This window comes from Mytilus trossulus, chromosome 10, assembly GCF_036588685.1.
Source record: "Mytilus trossulus isolate FHL-02 chromosome 10, PNRI_Mtr1.1.1.hap1, whole genome shotgun sequence".
NCBI lineage: Eukaryota > Metazoa > Mollusca > Bivalvia > Mytilida > Mytilidae > Mytilus > Mytilus trossulus.
Window position 1 is genome coordinate 41,622,872 of NC_086382.1, and position 26,487 is coordinate 41,649,358.

Sequence of the window (26,487 nt, forward strand, 5' to 3'; positions counted from 1 at the left end):
GCATTTCAAACCCTTTTTAATAAACATTAAACAAAAACCAAAAAAAATATGATGAAATTGGACACTTAAACTCTTATATGTAAGATAAATACTAAAAAATCAAGGTGAGCAATTCAGGCTCTTGAGAGCCTCTTGTTGTATATGTACTCTACAATTTCATCAAATCTAACAACCTGTTCTGGAGTTGTTGCCCCTTAAATTTTGATATTTTTACTTTTTTAGCAGTATTGGGTTGTCATCTAAAACAACCTAGATTAGAATTGTTGATTGCAATAATCATCAGTAACTCAAAAATAACAAGTAAATGAAAATTAAAGGCCTAATCCTCATTAGAAGATAATTAATTTTTCACTGGTCAGATAAACAATACAGAATGAGACAAGCCTTTTGGTTTTGTAACAAAGGAATACAGTTTCAAAGATGCTTACCTCATAAGCTCTATTTGACATTTGCTAAGTGAAATTTCCCCTTATAAATTTTCATTATTTTAGTATTGTAATTAGTAGATCTCAGAAGAAAAACCTTGCATTGTCTCACAATATAAATATTAGTTCTACATGTACATGGAACAGGATAGTAAAGCTTTGTCAGTGTACACTTTCTAAGCTATATACAAATAAATTTTATATTCAAAGACAATATATATATGGTTAAGACTAATGTCCTGTTGTGCCTATACATATATTTTATTTGAAATAAATGACTGACTTTTGGAGATAGAATCAGTATTGCAGTATTGTGGAATAAAATATGTAAGATATGATCAACCTTTAAGCAGAAGGGCATTATGTGTTACATTTTATTATTGTAATTTTCATGTTAAAGTACTATTTGGTTAAGATATGCATACAGATATAGGTCCTTTCCTTGATTTTCCTTCTTATCCAAGTAATACTTGCCACTGTATGTTTTGCAAACAACTTCTAACTTCGCAAGAGAATATTTTTTTATTTGCTTGAAACTGGACAGTTTTTTAGCGTAACAATCTCATCAAAGGGCAATAACTCTGAAAAGAGATTTTTCTGTGAACTTCACCTTCTTTTTGAAAGACTATAGAGAAACTGTTTATTGCTTTTTTCCACGGCAATGTCAACACTGTAGACACATGACATCATCGTCTTTTTACTCTACTGTCACAGAAAAACATTCTCATAGGAGTACCTTTAAATTGAGAATTATCACATACATGTACAAAGATCAAAGCAAAATTTAAAAAAATAGCGATAACAGTACATACTAATGATAATCCTCTTACAAATAATACAACATGTGTCTGCTATATTGTATATGTATATGATATATATATAGGTTAATTTTAACAACAAGTTTAGATTGAAAACAATGTTCATATCTATAATTGTGTTGGATAAAAACAGCATTTTTTTTATACATGTGCATGCAAAATAAATTTTGTTTGGTAGAGGAGTCTAAATACATTAAAAAGACAACAAAAATGAAAAAGTATATTTTAACACAAGCAGGTCAAACAACGGATGTTCTTAAACCTTGCTGACTGTCGTTGGTGATTGCCAAATAAACAGATCACTAGATGTAACTGAATGGATCTTAATTATTAATTTAATATCAAACAGAAAACAAAAAAATTGGAGAAAAATGCAATACTGCAAACAAAAGGTACAAAAATAAGTAAATGTACACAATAAACTGGTACCATGCATCCTCTCATCATATACTTCAAGAAATTATTTATACATTTGAGTCACTACGACCTACATTTTATATTTTAAAATAGGGTTACACTTTGCATTTAAGTCCAATATTATTATTTCATAGTACATTACATGAAAGATAACTATGATAGATGCTACCAACAGAAATATTGTGTGCGTGACTAACTTGAAGCTTTGGGTTTATTTGAGCATCTCTGATACCCTTTTTGGAACTTGCCTTTACTTAACTTTTGTGTAATACACACATTTCAGGATATTATCTTATTATTATACATGTATTCGTTTATATGTTTCAAATTATACCTTAAGTTAAATTTAAAAATTTATTTTAAATTGATTAAATGATTATAGCATCTTAGTTATATGGATGCTTTTCTTGTTTGTCATGGTTTTCTCAGGGTAAAAAACAAGATAAGTTTCAGATTATGTGCAGTGTAAATCAACACATCATGTACAATGTTTTATGGACCGTTAAAATCATGTCACATATTTTAATATTGAAGCATGATCAGACCATTGATCATACATACTTTGCTTGAAGACATGGGCATCTGGTTTTACAAAATGAGAAGTTTGTCTGTAACACATGGCCTATTATAAGCCTAAAGGAATTTATAAACAGTTAGCTAGATTTTTTAAAGTATAATTTTATCAAAAGTTTATGTTTTTAAGCTATTTTTTTTTTATAATGTTAGTATGTTCGTGGGGGATTTAATGCTTGCTTGTTGTATATAAATATCTGCTCTTATAATGCATAATTTTCATACAAGGAAAACATTATACTTTTGTTCGTCGATGGAACGGACATCCTACTTGTTTTGAAGAGTCTCGTGCACATTGTTTTAAACTGTCAAATGTAAAATAATTACAAAGTTACACCTAATGTTTTGTATGTTTTATTTTGACACTAACATCAATTCATATGTTGTGTAATATGTTTTGTTTTTATGCTAATTTACAAATACATTGAACACAATTATTTTAAAGATGTCATTTTCTGTTTTAAATTTTCTATAATTTGAAATCATACATCTATTTAGACAGGTACATATTGCTTTTTATGGAATATCAATGACTTACTGTTCTTCGGTGGTCTCTGGGTAGGGTGCTTACCTTAGTTGCCGGATATCCTGGGTTCAAACTCCACCTGGGTCAAATCAAAAATGGGGAAAATTAAGGTTAACTCTCTCTGTCTCTCTGGTGCACTTGACTTCAATCTTATTTAATTGACTAGGATTGTCAGTTTTCTTATAGTGGTTTTCTCCAAGCGCTCTTGCTTCCTTCACCAACAAAAACTGGCCGTCACTAAATAGCCTAAATGCAGTGCTTAAAAGTGGCGTTAAAACACCAAAAATCAAATCAATCTGTGACATCACTTTATTTCTGAAAAGTATTTCATATAAGTTTTCATTCATTTTGAAGCCCTTGCTGACTAATCAACAGAGCAGGTTTTTTTTAGTTTGAATGTGCATAGTTGATTGAAATGACATGGATATTTGTTCGTGGTCATATTTGTGTTTTTATTTTCTTCGTTTTTTCCACAACAATGTCTCAGATATTGATTAAGATACAATATATATGCATACAGCCTTGTAATTTATTATGTATGTTAACATTGGAATGACTCACCCTTTAGCATAAACTTAAGGTAACATGACCAAAATTTTATGGTTTATTGTCTTAGAAAATTTCAACTCATAAATCATTTCTAGGATTTAGAGTTACCTTCCCACCAAAAACAATTAGGCCACTATGAGCTACATTACATGCTCTATATAGTATGGGGTAAAAACATAAAAAAATGACAGATTTTTTCATTTTTTGCCTAAGTATGGATCATATCTTGCTATTTCCAACAAAATATATAATAAATGTTCTATATATGTCACACCAAGCTTCTTTTCAAGCTAATGTTGTGAAAAATGACACATTTTTTAAATACAGGAAAGGGGGAAAACTTTTTTAATGTTCACAGAAAGAAAACTTAAAGACAGAATTTTGTAATAGAATATGAGAAGATATTTATCTGTAATAAAATGCTTTTAGAAAATTACAAAAAGGAATGTTATTAATATTTTTATCAGGACATGAAAAGTTATTTTCTGTTATTCGTGATGTTTTTCAATGAAGTGGTCATGCAAACATGCTTGTTTTAAGCCCCTTGTGAATTTCACACGTTTTAAATTACTGTGAGACAAACAATTAAATCAGGGCTATATTCTTTCCTGGTATACTAATACATGTCACCATTACCTGCTTGATTATTTTTACCTTTTGTTATTTAGAGGAAATCAATGGTTTTATGTTAGGTTACCATGGAGATATATTCTAATGAGAATTTCTTTAGTAGAAATTAGTTATAAATAGTGATTTTATGGTATTCATTACAAATATTGAAAACCATTTTAAGAGGTAATTCATTATGTAAATTTTGCTCCAATTACATACTTGAGGTCTTTGGAGATTTTCTTATTATAAAGGTTACTGTAGCCAGTTTTAAGCTAAAACTGGAATCCAGGAAATCAGACCATTCAGGGGTGACACTTAGGGTGCTCATTTCCAAATCCTAAGACCAGCCAGAGTTTTCAAAAAGTGGTGGTTCAAAGTTTTTTTGCCACTGAAATCTTGCAAAGAACCAGGACAATTTTGTTATTTTTGCCAAAAAAATTGATACAAAACATGTAAGAGTGAGGACCAGCAGATTTTCTTCAAAGACCACCAGAAAGAAAAATCATGAACCCCTTAAATCTTGCTTTTTTTGAAAATTTTCACCACATTCCATCTTTTTTTACATTTCTTTTTCAGACCAGACTATTTTTTAATTCCTATATCCCATACACCCCTTTTTACCCTTGAATCCCATACCCTTAAGTGTTGCCCCCTCGTCATTATGCTATTTCTTTTTTTTATTATTATTAAAAAAGACCAGAAAGATATCTGTAATATTTTACCAAATCAAAATATAAATCAAACTAGAAAAACAATTCATGAAAAAACACATTGGTCTTATTGTAACCTATGGGTAGGGTGGAGTCTTTCTACAGGTAACTTAAGGTAAAACAGCTTAGATGGATGGTTTATATATGTAAGGATATACTTCACATTAAACATGATTGATAGAAAAATTGATCATTACCTTGTCTGACCAGAGGTCATTTTAGTAGATTTTTATTAGATTTGTATTTGTTGTTGACCTGATCATAACTGATTTTATTGGGATATTGCTTTAGTAAAGATGGAATTATGTGTATTTTAGAGTTCTTGTTTTTGTTTATGTTTTAAATGCAGAATAAATTTGTGTCAACCATACAGTATTTTCATGAGGTAACCATAATAGAGCATACATCAAAATCAAAACAAGGATTTTACCCAAAAAAAATCACAATAAAGTGTTCTGCTATCAAGCATAAACACACTGCCAATCCAAAAAATTGACATTTTGTGACAATTCAGGATTAGAATGTTGTGATCATAAACATTGATTTTTGTTTATTTTGGTATATTGAATAGTTTACTATGGATCTTTTATTACAACATAACATGCACAGGAAAATATGAATGACGAGACTTAAATTTCAAAACATGAGAGGAGTAATTATCACAATAGATTTGCATATGATTCCATAATTACAATACCATACTGAATGTAATTCTGTTCATCCTATGGTCCTTTCATTTTGACATTAAGTCAATAAAATGCAAAGAAATAAAGGATAAACAAGACTAATTTTTTTTTCATCTTAATTTTTTTATATTTGTTGATATTTTCTTTTGATCGAATTTGTTTTTGTATTTTCCAGATAAACCATTAAGACAAAAGGGCCACTGCAACTTAACATAGTCATACAGTTACCATCATTAGCTGGATGCTTAACTTTTTAGAGAAAAAAGGTACATGTAAATGTTATTTGTTTTTCATAAATACAACCAATTTTACACAAGGGACATAAAAAACCACAATAATATCAATTCGAATGGATAACTAAGTATTACATAAGAGGCAGATCTATTAAGACCAACTGTGATTCTATTTTATCAGTAAAATATAAACAAAAATGAAATATGAGGTAGATATGATGAGATAGATACCAGTCTGCACCAAAAACTTTTTAACTTCTAGTCCGAAGACCAATATTCTGACAACTTTCTTCTTAGTCCAAACAAAGTTTTGCAAAAAATTACTAGTCTGAATGAAATTTTACTAGTCTGGGGCATCAGAGTTAGTGGCTATAACCATATTTTTAAAAATAGCTTATTCAAATCCATGCATGAAATACTTGTCACTGGACATTAAGCAAATCAATATGAATAAAAGGTGGTGTGAGGTATGCATCAGATGGAGCCAACCTAATAACACATTGAGATCACATGATCAGTAACAAATGAAATCTGGAGATGAAAAATACACATAGAGTCTTCATAAAGTAGGTTTGCTTTCCTTAGTATCATTGTTAGCTACATGTATGAGGTTTTTATACCACTTAATTATTAGAATCAAAATTAATTGACCAGATGTGAGAAACCATGTTATAAAACTTCTGCTGTATAATGCAGAAGTTAAACGGTTGATTGGTTGTAGGAAATCACAAACAGGAATAATTAAATGAGAAAAACTGCTTCTCATGCTTCAAATGAACCAATTGTATTTAAAACAAATTTAAAGGAAGAGTTTTTCAAACATAACCAATTTTATTTCCTCTGGAAAATGCACATCAAAATCTGCATTTGTTTGTCTTACATATCACATTTTCAATTGAAAAAATTGCCAAGGTTAAAACTAAGGATTTTTATAGTAAGATCTTAATATAGAAATCCTTGTTTAAAAAACAGAGAAGGGTAGAAGAAACTATAAATTAAAAGTGAGAAATTATACAGCTAGTATACAAGAGTGAAATTAAATATAAACAAGATAACATTCAAGAAGAAGGCATCAAACATAGCGCAAGACATCACATATAGCACAACAATGTCAAACGCTTGATAACTTTTATCATAAGGTCAATAAAATTAGATTGATGACATAAAATAGTGTTTATATCACCCTTTCATTTTCCTTAAGGATCTAATCATATCTGTAGATAATTCCCCCTACTCATACCTGGACATATGCTTGTTACATAGGTCTCAGTTTACCTGTACGACTGGAAGGTAGAAATCTTTGTTATTGTTTCCTGAATAATTCACTAAATACGTTGTGTTTCATGGAAATATACGTGTTATAGTTGTGTTTGATAAGGATTTTATTTCTGATTTTTTGTAACAGGATAAATCACAAAGGAATATTTGATTAATTTGCATTGTTTAAAGTATGGTGAATTGGTGAATAATGATGATGATGGAATAAGAAGATCGAAAAAAAGGTATGTTATAATGTAAATTATGGTTTGTAAATAATTTATTTCCATGAAAATGTAGATCTTATATTAGTATTGCTAAAACAATTAAAAGACTAAAAATGCAACCATTATACATGTATATAAATTACACTCAGTGCAGAAAATGAATGATCTTTTGGGTTTTTTATTTATGCCAGAGTAATTCATAATCTTTTCAAATAGCATTTTGCAAAAGCTATGACTTATAAAAGAACATACAACTCTAATCACAAGGGTTGTAATATTGTTTTGAAAGTGGTTGTATTGGTTTCTGACTTTATTTTGATATACTCATTTTAGGTATATAACAATCTATATAATTTTCAATATTTTTTTTCCGTGTAAATTGAAGTTATTACATTTTATACTGATCATTAAGGAAGAGATTCTAGGGTCTCTTTGCAGTGAATTGCAATTGGGAGTCATTTATTACAATTCGTTTGTTGATTTTTGCACGTAGTTTGTTATCAATAAAATTTTCTGTCACAAAATAATATCAACAATAAAATGTTCCTTATACATGACAAGAATGGTGTTGCCAAAAAAAACTGGTCTGACTAATCATCGGAAAAATTCTAGTACAAATGACACTATTGGTTGCAAAAAAGTGTTAAAAATAATATGTTGATTATAGCGGTGTTTTTATATGGCTCTTGTGAAGGAAAAAAATAAAAGATATAAAGAAATAAATTTCTTCCAAAAAAGCTTTGGGTTAGATTAGTTATTATCAGATGGTGTTTTTTTTCTGGAATCTCAGAAAAGTTTCATATTATCCTTGAAGAAATAAGATCTAAATAAATCCTTGTAACCTGAAAACCTTTCTGATATTAGCAGCTTAGTAATATTTATTTCGTAGAGATCAATTTTTCATCTTTGTGTTTTTTTAATATTCATTTATTAATGATATTTGAAGCTTATTCACCTAAGGGTGAAAGGTTGATTCATATTTGCGAATAAAAGTCATCTTGTCTTTACAAAACATTTTGACAAAGTAAAAGCTTTGATTGACAGTTTTACACCTTATTTTGTAATAAATTTTCTTTATTGACACATAATATAGTAACTTGATGTCCGTGTAGATAATAGCCTTGGAATAGTTGTAAGATGAACTGGTATTTTATTTACAGTCTTCTGGAAGAATGGAATAGTTTACTTGATTCCTCTAATTTGGGTGTGAGAGATGGAAAATTTCCGATTTCTGATTTTTCTAAGCAATCTGATAAAAACCAATCCATCTAAATGTTACAAAACATGCTGTTGATGTTTTGTAATTAATTAACCAGTGATTAATCAGGAAAACATTTTCAATAACTATTACATTGGTAAATTTAACATATTACTTGACATTGATGAAGTAGGAATAAATTGTATAAGAAAACATATTTTTTATAGCTGACTATGCGATATGGGCTTTACTGATTGTTGAAGGTGGTATGGTGACTTATAGTTGTTAATTTTTGTGTCATTTGGTCCCTTGCAGAGTGTTGTCTCATTGGCAATCATACCACAGGTTTTTTTAATTGTCCAAAATGCTATACATTTTTTTATTGTTAAAAAACCACATTGACGTTGATATTTATCTTTATTCCTAACAAACTCTTTAGTATAAGTATTTTAAAGTTAGAATTTCATGATTTTTTTATTGCTAAATATAGCATAGGCACACATCATCATCCACAGTGTCCTGGGGTCCCCCCTTTTTTGTGGGAAAAATTTGGTTGATTATATAGGGAATCACTGAAGCATGACTATAGCAGGTCCCATCTTAAGGCAGTCAGTAGCCCCCCTCCCCCTAATAAAAAGTTCTTGATCTGCCACTGTATAGTGTTAAAATAAATGTAAAGAAGCATATATAAACACTGTTCATAATTTCATAATAAAAATGAATAAAAGTAGATGTTAGAGTTCACCAATGAGACAGCAACCCATTGACACAGACAACCAAAAGACACAAAAAAGTCAACATAGAGTGCTACTATTTCACAGTTAAAGGGGTCTATGTAATGTGTTAAGCTCCAGAACTTCACGTCTCATGTTAACCTTTATACATGGGTTTGAAATGTCAAAGTTAAGAGATAGCTCAAGTATGCTAAAATCTAATACAAATGAAGCATTTTTTTTAATGGCCTGCTAATTATTCATTGAAAACAGAGAAATGAAATAAAAAATCTGTAACAATTTGTGTGGCCTACACACCTTCCTGGATTTACCTTCAATAGGAATGTCTAATTAAAATTTGAAAGCCAATAATGTATAAATATTTGAGGACATAAAAGAATAAGAATAAGCAGTGGCGGATCCAGGGGGAGGGATCGGGAAGTTGGAACCCCCCTCTTTTTTGGACGATCAATTCATTTGAATGGGGACATATAGTTGGACCCCCCCTTTATCCTGGGTTGGGAACACACACACACCTTTTTAAAATGGTTGGATCCGCCCCTGATTAGAATATTTATTATTCCAATCAAGGGCTCTTGATGGGCATCATAACATGTACACATAAAACAATACATCATAATTTGTAACAGAAAAACATATATGACCAAAAGAGACCTTTAAAGATTAACCAAGAAACCATCAAATGCTTGAGATCAAATGTCAACATTGCCTGAGGAAGATGGAACCTTAGTTAACATAGAAAATAAATGAATGTGAAATATTTCAATAAGAGGCTAGAGTTATTTGACAAAAGAAGCTTATCATATGATGTTCTATAGATGAATGTGAAGAAGGGGCTTTAATGATAAAAGTTCTGATTTTTCCAGTTTGTTTATGATAACTTTATAGTTGTGAAGGATATAATTTCAGGCAGTAACTGATAAAATGATATTGTTAAGTAGCTGAAAAGTATAAAGTTATGTAAGGGGAGATTACCCAGCTCTATTTAGAGTTATCTCTGATAAAGGAACATGGTAACATACGTAGATTGTTGGTAGTTTGGACAGTTGTACAGGAATAAAGATCATTCTGATATTACGCTTGTTGATTCAAAATTAAATTTTTCCGACAATGATTTATATGTCTATAAACCTTTGAGTTTTTGAAATTTTTCAGCAATGGTGTCTGTTATTACAATGCCTCTAAAATGCTACTGCTGCAGTTGCTGAACTGATATACTGTAAACCAACTTTATTTTCGCAGATACTTTATTTCGCGTTTTCCCCTTTGTAAACTATTTCGCGGCTATTTAATTTCACGATTTTTTAATTTCTTGATATAAAATTGAGAATGGAAATGGCGAATGTATCAAAGAGACAACAACCCGACCATAGAAAAAACAACAGCGGAAGGTCACCAACATGTCTTTAATGGAACGAGAAATTCCTGCACCAGGAGGCGTCCTTCAGCTAGCCCCTAAACAAATATATACTAGTTCAGTGATAATGAACGCCATACTAATTTCCAAATTGTACACAAGAAACTTAAATTAACATTATAGTTTAATAAGTTTTACATATTCGCGACGATTTATATTCGCGTTAATTTTCTACTCGCAAAAGTCGCGAAAATAAATCGCTCGTGAAAATAAGTTGGTTTACAGTAATCTACAATAGTTCAATGCAATTCCGTTCTATGTAATGGAATTACATTAATTATTTAAATCATCAACAAAACAAAAAATATCCCTAAGTATTGTAGGTCACCAAAATGCACTAGTGTTAAAGTGAAGAAGCCATAAAACTTTTTTAAAGTGTATTACACTCTGGAAATACTCCAAGAAAATAAAAGTGGAATATTTTTCTAACGTTCGCTCTTCTTTCTAGTAAAAGACAGAGATTCGTAAGATTTTGTTTTGCTGAGTTTCAACAACAAAAATTTCATTCCCCATAAAATCAAGTTCTAAACCCTGACGTTCTATATATTTGCTCAAAATTGATATTGTGAAGTGTCTGTATGAAATCAATGGCAATATATATATATATTTTTTTTCAGTTTGAGTAAAATTGCAAGGTCCTTAAAAATAGATGAATTCTTGGTGATTTGATGGGTCAAAGAGCTAAGTGCTTTCCCTAAAGTTTTTATGTCAAATGTTGTAAATGACTATTTTGTACTGTCATGACTTTTTGTCAGTTTTGAGAATAAAATGCACGGCATAGATTAAGCATGTCTGAGGATTAGTGAATTGTACCTATATATGACATTGCATGCTGACTTTATCAGACTTTTCTGAAAACTCTTGTTAAATGCTTATTTATTTCTATTACTGAACTGAGCAACAACCAGTGCAATAGTTGAACTGAATGAACAGTATAATACCTATCGTTTTAATCTAAAGCGGTGGAATTCTTAAGCTTACTCCGCTTACTGTTAGATTGGCGATTTCTTTTGAAGGAAATTCCCTGTTGTCAAATACAAAACAATTTTTACATTTTCACATAAAAATAAATGACCATGTTTACTGTAAATAAATGAAATGTTGTGATATATTGTACTACTTCTAAGGTGATTTACAAAAACACATTAGATGTTTATGTCTTTTAAGGATCAAAAGGCATAAAAAGAGATCAGGGGGCTAATGGTGAGGCTTATCTGGGAGAAATATAGTTCTGAATTTAATGTTAGATTTTACATCACAATAAAATCGAATGCAGCTGTTTGAATAGAATTAATGTATGAGTATCATAGTAAGCAAAAATATTGAATGATTGTCGAGGTAAATGAATGTCCAGTGGCAAATATTGTTTCATACAATGGGACAAGAATAAGTTATGTTGTATATTTAATTACTTTGATCTTCAAAGTAGTTTAGAATGGGTAAAAGACCTGCTCAAATAATAGGATTGTGTGTTGGGTATGCATGGTTTCCTGGGAAGAAATATTATCAGTGCCATGAATAATGTTTTACATACTTTGGTACAAGTATAAATTTTTAGCATTACAAGTACCTGTATGTTAATAAGTTTGATCTTAAAATTTGATGGAATGGGTAACAGACTGGCTCCATAAAACAAGGGTGTGTTAGGTTTGGTCAGAAATATTATGTAATATGCAACTACAATGACATTCTTTCTACATGCACCATGCATTTATAGTGAAAATTTGCTGAAAGAATGTGACAAAGTCTATTTGGAATAACAATTATGTGGAGTTGTTGTGATTATCTACTTCAGGAAATTGTTTTCCTTTCGATATGAATTTAAGATGTTTTGGGTTCTAACTTGAATTTAGTTCCTCCTTCCTTAAGTTTTATGATAAATTGTTGTGAAAGATTGTTTGCAAATGATACTAACTTTAGTAAATTATTTTTCTCCAAAAAACAGTTTTGAGAATAAATTTCAGATGTCTTCTCAGTTCTATAATGTGAATTTGAATCACCTTGACTCATTCTCTTGGAAAGCTGTTGATAATTTTTACTGTTTTTATTTGATCTGTAACTGTATGAATAATATTTCTGCACTGTTGAATTAAAATATTTCCTGTGATATGATTCATATAGGCATTTATGAGACTATTATCTATGTAAATTTCAGTCAGTTTTTCCAGAAAAAATTATTAAGGTTTTTAGTAAGACTTTTTTTCTTTAGGCTACATTTTGATCTTGTATAAATTTTGATAAAAGTTACCTCTAATGAAAGCGACTCAAAACAGGATTTTTGAAATTTCCTCTTACTTTTTTGCTATCATCATTTGACCATCCAACCAGTAAATTTAGAGAACTTATAACATTTGAAATAGCCTACATTTTGAGAAAATTCTGTGTTTAAAGATTTTTTTTAAAGTAAATAATCAATAAACTTCTAAACTGAAAAGAATATTTTAGTAAAAAAATATAATTTTAGCTGAATATTTCAATTTGCCATTGCCAACAATCAAAATAGGACAGTCATATTCGGATTAAGACTAGTTTTCACCTTTCTATCAGGTACATATATGACAGGTATTTTCTCAGAGGTTATCAGCCTCTCAAAGTTCATTTTAAATGTTTTTCAAGTGGACCCCCATATCCAGTATTTTATGCTATTAATCCGTCAGTACTTTTATATTCATACGCCAGTTAAAACCTTGTAACATAGTGATCACTGATAGATTATGACTACTTTGATCTCCTATGGGTTTTGATATGTATACTTAGTTGTTTTATCTGGCAGTATTTCAAAAACTTTTAATGCATTGAAATATGAAGATAGTATGACTTTTGCACCTCCAGTTGTAAAGAGTTAGATTTTATGGTACTTCAAATTTCAGTATATTACATCGATGACTTAAATTCAGTTAAATGCATCGATACAAATTTTTGAAAAGTAAATCCATTAAGAATACTTTATCAGAGTAATATATTGAGAGAGGACCATTTTAAGATTTTCATGCTTTGAAAAGTCCTTAACCAATCTTGGTCAATAAAATTTGGGTAGAACTTACTTCAGGGCCCTAATTGTGTACCTGAAGAGCAATGAGACATTTCTACTAACTGCATGTCAGAGTGGGGATATGACCTTTATAGGGACTGCGGGATCAGGTGTTTTTAAGCTCAGGATTTCGGGATTGACCCTTTCGGGATCTGGGAATTCTATTTTTTTGGAATTTCGGGACCTCGGAATTTCGTGTTTTCATGTCGGGATTTTGGGATTTCATGTTTTTAAGCCTGGGATTTCATTATCAGGACTGATTGTTGGCTGACAATGTTTAAACAAACCAAATTAACAAAACTGCTGTACTTCTTTCACTTTCTCCAAAAAAAAGTAATGTAGCTGAAAATTATAAATTGACTGTATTGTAAGTTTGGCCTGAGAAGTGTAACATTATAAAATATTCAAGACATAAGTTATATGTATACATTGTACATTCATAGATATTCAGAAATGTCCTTTGTTCTTCTGATAGTATTACCCCCATTGGCTGTGATCTTTCAGATTAAATGCTGGATTACCCATCACTAGTGTCTTGATGACTTTGTGATAATAAAAGTATTTACATAAAAATTCATTTAATTTAACATAATTTTTTAACCATGTTAAATATATATGGAATCCAGAGATGTATTGGGGATGAATAATAATATTTAATATGAATGAGTTGAATTCCTGTATTGACAATAATTCTTATGAATATATATCTTTCATGAAAATTACCCTTAGTGTATGTATGACCTGTATTATACATAAAAGAAATACTTTTTTAGGTTACTTTTACAGTGGAAATAACATTGTTGCAATGTGTGTACTGTTTTACCATTTTCAAAGTATGAGCAGAGCGATGTTTAAATATGTTCAGTTTTCATTGTTCGATCTTTTTCACAAATGCTATAAGCAATAGGTTTACTGTGTTGGATTGATGGAATGACTTTTAGGTGTACTTCTCAGTCTGTCAGGTTTCATCTGACCTTGACCTCATGTAAATGGATCATTGACTGAAATGTTTCTGTGATATTTGTAATTAAACCTTTATTTTAAGGCTTTTAACATAAATTCAATGATCAGTTATTCAGACAAGAAGTGTGACTAAATGAATACATTTACATCATTATTTCAATGTACAAAGATGTATTCGATTTCAAAAAGAGCTAAATAAGTTATAGAGGTATGGTAAGATTGACATTAGACAACTATCTACCAGAGATCTAATTGTGTAGATTTTATGCAGGTTTCTGAGAAATATGCTCTCTATGATATTTGACTAGATAAATAAATAATTCATGTCTTTATCACAATCTTCTATGATAATGCTTGCCATTAGGAAAAAAACCTTAAACAACTGAATATGACACTTTTTGGTGGAATTTCTTGATATTGAAAATAAATTTTCTGAATGGTATTATTAGTGGTATCCGTAATTTCTTTTAATGAACGCTTAAAATATGAGAACTATTCTTTGAGGTTAAACTCATTACTAGCACCATGGAGTTTGTGTTGAATAAAATATAGATTTTTTAAACGAAAAAAAAAAGTAAACTAAGTATGATCCATGTTGTGCTGTTATACCACCATTCCAGACAAGGGGGAGAGTTGGACACTTGACAGTGTAAACATTTTGTGTTACAAAATAAAGAGGCATCTTTTTTCTTCAATTTATTTATCTGGAAGTTAGTCAATCCTTAAAACCATCTAAAAGAATGACTAGATCTGTTTCAAAGGGATTAGTACCCACTTTCATCCTGATATGAAATGATAATATAAGTATTTACATATAAAATTTTATTAGCATAAGGTGACTTTCATTATTATGATGCTTAGCTTCCAGGGTATTGTTTACAAGTTATTAATTTATCAAATTGCTGTATCATCAATGGTTGTCCTGAGGGTTTTTCTCTCATACAGACGGATTGAGATTTCTATAGTTTCGCATTATTGTTGATGATAAAGTGTCTTTTGAGAGAGGTGAAAGTTTGAGTTGAGTCTCTTATTAGACTGTGTGCTGAACTTGTTGGGTGACTGTCTGTAACATTTATATGTTTGTGCATCACCCTATCATATGTGTTTGTTTGGTTAATATCTGATTGACTTTTTTGGGGTTCTGTATTTAAAAAAAAATAGACATTGTTTAAAACCTCCCTTTTTTCAAGTGCTTGATGTATCTCAAAACAAGACCAATGACCAATCTTTATTTTGCCTATTAAATTTTGATATATCATACATTTTCTGATTTAAAAAGATTCTTATTGTAAAGATATTGTTCTTTTTTAATAAAACCGTCCTTCAGGGTTAACCAAATTAGATCCAATATTATTTTGATTTTTAACTTTAGGCTAAGAGAAAAAAAATCATACTTTTACAGGTCAAGGCTGAGCTTTCACAAACAGAGAAACCCTAGTTATTTTATAGGAAACAATTTGAATAAATCTCTAGTGGATCTAAAGTAATTCATTACATCAGAGACATAATTGATGTCGTCTGATTATACATGTACTGCAAAATGAACTGGTGCATCATGGGTAATGAATGTTTAACACCTGTTTGCAGTCCCTATGTAACTTTATCTTTTAGTCATGTCGAAAGAGTTACATTATCAATTAGATATTTTAAAGTCAAGAAAATAATTGACCTTTTATGGATCATAAAAAAGCTTACTCAACATTCAATAGAGGTATTTGACTTAAAATGGTCTGCCATTCCATCTAAAGATTCACTTAGTGTAGCGATATTAAGTGAACGAAACATGGGATCCAGTTTATAGCTGACTCTGACATTATGGAACATTGCAATCCTTAAACAGTGAGTTTTTTTCAAATATTGACACTCACGCTTTTTACAGAGGTGAAGAGAGAGGAGCTAATGACCATGAATATGGTAAACTGCATGTGGATTCATTTATTTTTGTATCAATTTTTGTTGATTGAGAAAAACTTGCTTTTTCATGGATATTTGATTTTGTGGTTTAGAAATTTCTGTATACAAAGCCTATGTGATATTTGTAATTAGTTGAACATTTGAATTAGTGGTTAACCTGTACCCATGAAACTTACGAAAAATAGTATCTAATGAATAATAATGAATCCACAGTATAAAAGGTATTTTAGAATACATCATTTGAATTAGATTGATAGCTTTTTGAATGGTCAAATCTTGTGCTAAATATATAGTTATAGAATATAAATCATTCTTAAAGTTCAAGTTAATAAATATAAAGTTATTGTTGGTCTTTTTTTCTATCCAAAAGTGTAAAGAAATGTACAGTTATTTAATAAAAAAAGAATCTGTTATGACTCCAAAAGGTGGAGTTTTCAATTGTAAACTAAAAATATATGCATCAGAAATAGACCTTGTCATCGGAAGAAATATATGGCACAAATTAATTAAATCTGTTCACCTTTGTAAGTCATAAATTTCAGGAAAAAAAAAAATACATGGAAAATATGTTAATATGTAAAAAATTGTATTGATTATTAATTTTACACCTGACTTCGTGATGTAGGTAAATTACTTATCACCAATTAGATATATCAACTAGTATCTCAATTGTTTGTAAAACAATTGAAAGGTCTTTCCTGTAAAAGTGATGTTTTCGTAATGTTCTTAGTACTACCTTTCGTTTGATATACGACAAGCATACCTTCTCAAAATTTTCGCTCTTAACTTCTAATGACCTCATCCGCCTACATTTTTGAGATTGGAAGTATGATATATGTAACATAGAGTAGATGAGCTTTCATTTGATATGCGACAACGCCATGTTCTAGAAAGTTTGATTTTTGCACTTAATAACCCTATTCAACTTATTTTTGGGTTGTGGGAAATTTGATATTTCAAATGTACACATCATGACCTTTCATTTGATATACAACAACCCTACATTAAAAGAAAATTAATTTTTGCACTCAATAACCCCATCCAACCCATTTTTGGGAAACGTCAATTTGAAATTTGAAATGTACGCTTTATGTTCTTTCATTTGATATGCGACAACCTTACCATCTGAGAAATTTGAATTTTTGCACTAAATGACCCCAGCCTTCCACCTGGGATGAAAAAGAGGTTTGAAATTTTCATTTTCAAGTAGAGTTTATTGAGACCTTCAATTTGATATATCAGTTGACCCCATTTGACAAAGTGTAAAAAAAGATGCAATATCGACGATATAAATAGAAGTTATGAAACTTACAAAGTCAATGCAAAACATGAAAATTTCAAATTGATTTTTTTGGTGTTTTTTACAATGAAATGTTTTTGGTATTTGGTTAAGCATATAATTAGGTTAACCTCTTAAATTTCGTAAACATTTCAAGTGTTAAACTAATGTTGATTCAGAAATATATGCCACTGCACGTAAAATTTCGAACTGCATTATTTCTAAAGCGACAATAGATATCTCCGATCTGTTAAAAGGTAAATGATCTACAGTTAAAGGACACCATTATATAAAAAGAATTGGGATGATTTCAAAGTTCACCAGGGTCAAAATTAATCATCAAATATATGATGCAATACCAAACTTGAGAACCAGAAGTCGTGGAGACATGGGACTACCACCATTCAACTCAGCACCACTTGACCTTTCAAATATCACAAGGTCAAGGTCATAGTATACTGTGAAGGTCAGGGTAAAATTTCATCATGACCTGACATTGACCTCAAATTGAAGGTCTTGAATTACTGATCATTTTTGCAGTTTATAGTAGGTTGATATCTGTTACCTTCAAAAAGATATACACAAAATACTATATTTTTAAGAATCATCCAGTTGTAACTTTTGAACAGACAGTCGGACATTTTTGGACTGATCATATAAAATGTAGAGCTTGTCGAGAGGAACAATTTATACGCTGTATGTATGCAGCAAAGTCTTATCGTTTTCCTAATATGTAAGCTTGAAATTGCGGCGTAATTTTTTTTTGCACTTAGTGACCTTTGACCTTGGGTGCATAGTAAAGGTCACATGAATTACAGATTATTGGTGAAGGTCCCAAGTCTCTACGACTTCTGGTTCTCGAAATACAATTTTTCTAAAATTATGTACAATTTTTCAAGGGGAATAACTCCTTATAAGGATTAATAACAAAATGATTGTACATGTTCATTAACATTGCCATCTGTTCTTGTACCTGTTGCTGTTTTCAAATCGATTCTAGCTTGAATACTTTTTGAGAAAAATGTAAAAGAAAGAAATTGATTCAAGGGGACATAACTCTCATAAGGGATGATGAAATCCTTAGCAGCCTCATATGGTAACACATCATGATAAGATCTAGCTATTGTCCAAATAAGGTCATGATATCTTTTAAAACATTTAAGGGGGGCCATGTTGAAAAAAATCAATAAAAGGGAGATAACTTCTAAAGGGGATGATGAAATCCTACAAAAGTTCATCTTGTAAAAGTTCATGATGAGGTCTATCGATGGTCCATATTTGGTCTTGATAACTTCAACAGGAAGGGGAGGACGCCTTGTCAAACAAATGTTGGAAGAAAAAAAAGAAAAAAAAGAAAAAGAAAAAAAAACATTAGAAAAACAATAAGGTCTTTCCTCACGTAGGGGAAAGACCTTAATTAGGTCCCTTTTATTTATGGTATATGTTACCTAATATCACTTTCATTTGAATTAGTCAGCTAACAGAGAGCCACAGGTCATCTGTAATATACACCTGGGATTTTTATCTTTATATCCTCTCACATTTTTATTGCCAATTTTGAGGTGAGGTCAACTTTATAAAATTTGTGGGTGTGTTATGCTATTGGAAAGATGTTCAGATAGGTGTATTGTGATAAAATAGAGAGGGATTGTTTTTGTGGTGCAGGTTTAACATGCTTTGAATCACTAGGATACATGTTGGATATGTACTTTTAACTTGGTACATGATAAGTGTGGGCTTTGATATTTTACATGACAGACAGATAATGTTGTTAAATTGAATGGAATAGGACATAAAATTACGAGTAAGTTGTATTAATTTTGTTTTCTTTCTTTCTTTCTTTGAATTTTGCTTTCTTGTAGAGACTTAAGTGTCTCTAAATTAATATTTTTTAATTTTAACATCATAATGTTCATTATGGTTTTGAACTCTTCTTTTTAAACCAGAACCTTCAATACCGGTATACCATTATTTAGTTTTTTTTTTCTTCAAAATAATAAAACAGAAAAAAATCACTTACGATAAGATATATGTGAATAAGTTAAACCAGTGTTTTAACTCCAGGCTTTATGCATTAATCTGTGGTTAACCATAAAAGCCTGCAAAAGCTCTAAATACATGTACCTACAAAATTTATTTGCACCACCTGAAAATAAAAAAAGGTTCTTTTACATTTCTGTATTTGATTTTGATTTCAAAATCTACATTTTGTTATATTTATATACTATTCATTTACACCTCTCCAAGGCACCTTCAACATTATGTTACTGTAATATGCCCTTTAAAGGACTAGTTTCCTACAAGAATTACCAGGCTCGTAGCCAGGAATTTCCAAGGGGAGGGTTCGTTGGACTCACAAACTTGACTTTAACAGTCACAATTCGAACAGAACATTGACTTTAACAGTGCTTACATGTATTTGTTTTCAAGGGGGTGTTTGTTCAAACCCACCCCCCCCTTGCGAACCTCCCCTGGCTACGGGTATGATTACACCATTCCACAGCACTATTACGTTGTATCCTGTGTAAAATTCTAAATCATGTTACTGTAATATGCCTTCATGTTTAAAGGACTAGTTTCCTAAAAGATGTGTTGTTAGTGTGAAGTTTGTTAAACAAAACTTAGATTAAAAAGAACTAAATTTTTTTTTTTTTAAATAAGTATATACTAGTATATATATTAATGAATTCTATTCTTCCTCTGACAAGGCTTCAATGAGATGAATTAATAAATAAAACACTTTTTTTTTTATTAAAATGACAAAAACATAATTTTTTTCCTGAATTAAATGACAATTTGAAAAATAAATTAAGCGCCAAGCTGTTACAGAGTCACATGCAGTATACATTGCTGTTTAGTATAGGGATTACATAATTTTTCACAAGTTACAAACTTTTTGATTGTTTATCTGTCAAGAAAATAAACAGATGAATTACACATACCATTTACACAGAAACATGGGCTCCATGCTTGTTAAAACCATTAGTCATATATACCATGTTAGGTTAAGCAGTACATTCGTCTGTACTTTCTATTGATAATAGAAATGATGCAAAAAGGGTAAAATTAGTTGTTACCTCTACCAAAGGGATCATTGGCGGATCCTTTGGTTGGTTCCAGGGGTTGGACCCCCCCTTTTTTTTTGGCTGATCAATGCATTTGAATGGGGACGTATAGTTGGAACCACCTCACCCCCTTTGGTCCTGGTTTGGGAACCTCCCCTTTTTAAAATGGCTGGATCCACCCCTGGGGATTGCCTAAACATGCATGAAATATTTGCTACTGGATGTTTAGCAAATAACAATCAATCAATTTACTAAATCAAGGCTGCAAATTTCTTTATGAGACCTTTCCATGTAAGATTATTCTATCAAATTCTTTAGGAGACCAAAGCTATAAAGATTTACACTAAATTGTTAAAACAACATATACATTGCCCTTACTCACTCAAATCATTGCCTTTATCATACCCTTACTTCAACCTTACCATGATTTGTAGACTAACCTTAATCCTGAAATGAACTGAGTTGTTTATGTAAGTCAAACTTTATGGATCACCCATAGCATAACAACTTAAAAGAAAAACTTTGCCTTTGGATATATAAGGCTAAAAACAAATACTGTAAACCAAATTATTTTCGGTAGAGATTTATTTTTGCGACTTTCACAAGTAGAAAAATAACGTGAATTTAAATCGTCGTGAATATGCATCACTTGGATCTTTTCTTATTTAACCACCTCTAGTAAATTAGAAAATCACGAAATTAAATAGCCGCAAAGTGGCCTAGATATGACCAAACGTGAAATTAAGTATCTGCGAAAGTAAGTTGGTTTACAGTACTCTGACAGTATAGAAAAAATCTTTTGATCTTTTGAGATCTTTCCAAATGATGCCCAACAATGGTGGGGATGTAAATTTTTGTGGCATATTTTTCACCCCCCCTCCCCTTTTCCTGGATTTTAGACCCATGCTTCTATGACATAGAGGCAACTCAGCATGCAACACTAGGCAAACTAGGCTATTTATTTGTAATTAACCTATAAACAAGATTGCCCTATACATTCAGCAAATAATTTGACCTATTTTTAATGCCTTCTTTCATGATATAAACTCTTCATAAAGGCGTTTGCCCTGTAAGTATCAAATTTATATTGCGTATAATAGGCTTTTTACATTTTATATGGAGAAAATCAATGCTTCTTTTACTTTCTACTTACAATACAAGGTGACTCTGATGAAAGACAAAGTTTCTGATTTATTGATAAATTTAAGTTTTATATCCGATTGAGATGTTGCTAATTAGGAAGTCTTGTCGCTCAGGAGAAAGGTATTGACTAACACGGAATTCTTGTATTACCTAAAGAATTGATAAATGAATGTCAATGAAACTGTAATAGACCAAATAAGAGTAATGAAAACAAATTTCATGTCTTGTTAAACAAGAAAAGAACCTAAAAGAATTTGGCTATCAGAAAACCGTCATTTTCATTAGATTCTATTTTTGTGTGGTTTATCCCCTGCCCTTGATGGTAGGGGGTATTATGTTTTCTGGTCTCAAACCCGTAGCCAGGGGGGTGCAGAGGGTTCGTAGGAACCCCCTTTGAAAACAAATAAGCACCCCCCCCCCACACACACTATTTAGTATTAATTTTCAGTGCTCCTGAGTAAAAGAATAAAAGAATATGTATTGTTAAAAAATGGTTCCTTATTCGTGTTATTACTCAGTTCCAATGATCATGTATTACAACTGGGTGGAGATTTGTGACTCAGAAGTAAAGGAACTGCTTTTTTATGCTTATGTAGTATTTAGGAGTTATCACGGAAGAATTTGTGTCAACTTATCAAGCCTATTACACCCAATTTTATTATCTGAAACCATTTTGTCCAAAATAATATGTTTATCAGACGCTTAAATTGAAATTGACAACCTAATCTCGAAAATTTAATAAAATCAATTTGTTTTATCAAAATTTATGACTTGATAATTCAGTTCCTTGGCATAAGTATACTTGGTAATCCTTCAACTTTCACATTCACAAATATTGCTTTAAAGTTTACAACTTTTAGGTCCTTATTGAAAAAGTTTCATAAATCTTTCCGGAAAATTGTATTTGTAAACTGAATTTTAATTTATTTACTCTTCAATTCTTCTATGATACAGAATTTAAATTTTGACAAAGTGTATGCTATTTTTTTATAATTGTAAATCAGTTTTTTTGTGATACATGTACTATAGTACACAAGTAGAATGTCCAAAACTATAAATAGAAAAAAATCGCATTTGAAGAAATAAATTGTGGATTCATTTATTTTCCTTGTTACCAATTTTCATGGATAAATCAATTTGTTTATGTTATTTTGCCAAATTTGGCATTCAAGCCTTTAGAAAATATGTATTTCATTGAACATTTAAATTCATGTCTGGTGCATGTATTCCTATGAAATCAACGAAAAATTGCATCTTACAAATAATAATAAATCCACAGTAATTCTGGCTTTTAGTTATCATGGTTATTGGTAACAAATTAAACATCATGAACATCATACTGCACAGCAGATTTAATCTTGTTTAATTGAAATTAAATCAAAAATAGACTTTGTAACAATCTGTTGCAATAAAGATGTGCAACCAGCATTGAAAACGTGTGATGTTTGTAATTACCATGATTATTCAGGAGTTGTAAGTTAATTATTTTGCCCACATGTCTAAACACGAAGGGTGAGATATGTATGTCTGTTTTGGACATGTTGATGAATATATGTCCTTGTGATACATATTGTGGTGCATATTTATAGATATATATGTTCATTATTGTATAAAGGGCATGTCCCACTTTGAGGAAAAACAATATTAGGTTCATGTATTGAACTCCAATTACAACCTAAAGCATAGTTGTGTTAACCAATCTTCTTGCAACTTGGAGATAGATCTATTTAAACAATTTAGTAAAAGGCATCCAAATTACAGTCTTCAGGCTAAAAATTTGAATCCACAAGCCCAAAGCTCAACTTTACCAAATTTTTTGTATGATTCTGTTGGCTTGTAGATAATAATTTCACAACACGGACATCGATTTTACAAGCCATGGCTGCAGGACTTATTATGAACACTGTAATAAAGTTCACTGAGTTCAAAATGAGCTATTTTGGGGTCAAGATATGCTCCATGTTGAAGGCTGTTCTTTGACCTATAATGGTTTACTTTTACAAACTGTGACATGGATGGAGAGTTGTCTCATTGGCACTGACATACCGTATAGCGGGTTATTTTCGCGGGTGTAAAATTCGCGATTTTCATTGAATAAGGTATACGAAAAATTTTGGCGGTTATTATTTTGGCGGATTCTACATTTTAACATTACCTTTGCCTGTACACTTTTAAATTGGCGGAATTTATTTTGGCGACTTTGTTCTATCCGCGAAAATAAGCGAAAATTTACACCCCGCGAAAATAACCCGCTATACGGTATCACATCTTCTTTAAAATATATATGACCATTTTAAAACAGATCTAAGGATGAAATTAAAATAGAATTGAACCTTTGCTATAAAATTATTTAACAGGCCTGTAAATAAGATGTCTCTGAAAAGGGAGGGGGTATTTGAAGTCACAAGGCTCTGGTTTTAAAAGTACCAACACTACTTATAAATAGATATGTTTAGCTGGACTATTGTGTTAAAAGAATTATCTGCTTCTGTCTGAAATGGTTTTCTAGCTGTGTTGAAGACCCATTGGTGGCCTTTGGTTGTTTTTTGCTTTTTGTTCAGGTTGTTATCTTTTTGACAGATTCTCCAGTTCCATTTTGAATTCAAATACTTACTGTACATGCTGTAACTCAATGAAAACAAGAATATTGAAAAATTTATTTCTGGTTAATTATTTCATATAGGAAAACATATATTTACCTAATGGATTCATTGAAAAATAACCAAAAAGAAAACTCTGGTTAAAATGGTAAAAACGGTAAATTTTAACAACAATGAATTTGAGTGAACTAAAATAACAGTAATAAATTATGACAACGTTTTCAAAAACAAAGCTATAGTTATCAAAAAGGACAGGACATATATGTGTTAGGGTCATATTGTACACAATAATCACATTTATGGCGATTTTCTTCCTTGAGGCTTTGTTGATTATTGTCACCATTTTATTGTTTAGTTTGGCAGGGAAAACACTTACAATAGGTAAGATTGTTTGTGTTAGAAATTATCACAAAATTGATGTTATGACATGTAAATGGCTAGACCTGCAATTTATGAGGAATAATTGCTGATAGAGTTGTAATGATCCTTGAATAATCTGGCCATCTGCTCTGATTCTCTGATGCTTCTCACTCGCTAGTCAACCTGCTGGAAAACAATTGATCAGGTTTAGATAAAAGGAAATACTACACATTGCTGATTATGTGCATGTACCCAGTATATGAAATTGTCTTTGGTGACCAGTTTTTAATGAGAAGGTCAAATAAAGGATAATTTGGTAGTGAAAAGGAGATGCTCTGTGTAGAGGAATTTGAGCATGTCTTATTACTGACAATATGTTCTCATCTTCATATGCCTTAGAATATTTCTGAAAACTTTAAAACTTTGAGATGATGAATTTTCTCTATTCAGGTCCAATTACCTTGCCATATTAATGCTTCTAAATGTTCTATTTGAAAAATTATACCTGTCAGTTATATCAATGTATGTTTTGAAAATTTTTGACCATGTTTCAAATGCTGCAGTAGGATCTTATAAAAGTAAATATCTATTTGAAATATTAGAAATTAAGTCTGCATGGAGTTGACTTTGATATCTATTCAGGGTTTAACATGCAGAAGTAAATATTAGATGCATTTTAGGACACATAACATTTTATTTGAATATGAACCTTGCTTTGTTAAAGACTGGCATGCTGAGTTTACTTTTTTACATGCTTGTTTATTTGGTAACAGTCACTGGGGGTCCATTTTCTCTAGGTATTTACATATGTACTTATTGGAAGTTCTGTAGTGCTTAGTGTTTGTAAGTTTTTCCAAGGAGGTGCATGAAGTTTTTAGATGTGTCAATTTATCCATGGTATCTTTGAAGAATGCACATATGAAATTTATAAAATTCATTCCGATTGTTATTTAATGTGAATAATCTTGGATACTTAAATATGAAATTAGTCAAGTTTTAGAGGTAATCTTAAGAGGTCTATAGCCTTCGGTAATGGTAATGTCACCTGGATTAGAAGGAAATTTAAGGAATGTTAATTTGCTATGTGCAGTAGGATCTTATAAAAGTAAATATCTATTTGAAATATTAGAAATTAAGTCTGCATGGAGTTGACTTTGATATCTATAAACATTTCCTTGTATTTTGGATGGACAGTTATTCATTCCTTTTTCAAAATCTGTTTTAGTACAGGACTGATATCACTTGATGTCAGATTACCATCTTTTAGTTGTTTTTAAACCTAATAAAATTGAGAATGGGAATGGGGAATGTGTCAAAGAGACAACAACCCAGCCAAAGAGCAGAAAAGCATGCTTCAGCTGGCTCTAAACTAAAATTTTCTGAAAATGTTTTTGTATTTTATCAGATCTTTTTAACTTAAGTTTTCTGGAGTGATCTTTGAGGAATCATTCAGTGACCATGAAAAACAACCAACTATTTTTTCTACTGTTAAATTAAATTATTGTATGGAAATTATAAACATCAAAGGGGAAAATTATTAGTCAGACAGTTGTTTTTATTTTATCAAGTGTTTAAAAGATTTAAAATAAACAAAATCTGTCTATTTATTGCTAAGTAATAAGGATTCTCTCCTGGATTTCTTGATATTAACTTGCCTGAAGCCATCAATAAATTTCATCTGCTTAGGCATTATTTTAGATTGGTGATTGGATATTTTATTAGTAGAACACACTTTTCTATGGAAATTTCA

At 30.6% G+C, this 26,487-nt stretch overlaps 1 protein-coding gene across 8 annotated transcripts in view; it reads left to right on the forward strand.

Moving 5' to 3' along the window:
* Positions 1 to 26,487, forward strand: part of LOC134687369 (SH3 and multiple ankyrin repeat domains protein 2-like) — a 94,360-nt gene that overhangs the window by 3,629 nt on the left and 64,244 nt on the right. For 4 of the 8 annotated variants that reach the window (XM_063547610.1, XM_063547616.1, XM_063547619.1 and 1 more), the window contains exons 3-4: positions 5,492 to 5,582; positions 6,955 to 7,051. The gene's annotated coding sequence lies outside the window, so the exon portion shown is untranslated. Of the gene's footprint in view, positions 1 to 4,913; positions 5,016 to 5,491; positions 5,583 to 6,954; positions 7,052 to 19,071; positions 19,132 to 19,160; positions 19,374 to 26,487 lie in introns of those variants that run through there. The other 4 variants (XM_063547611.1, XM_063547612.1, XM_063547614.1 and 1 more) reach the window with 4 other exon arrangements.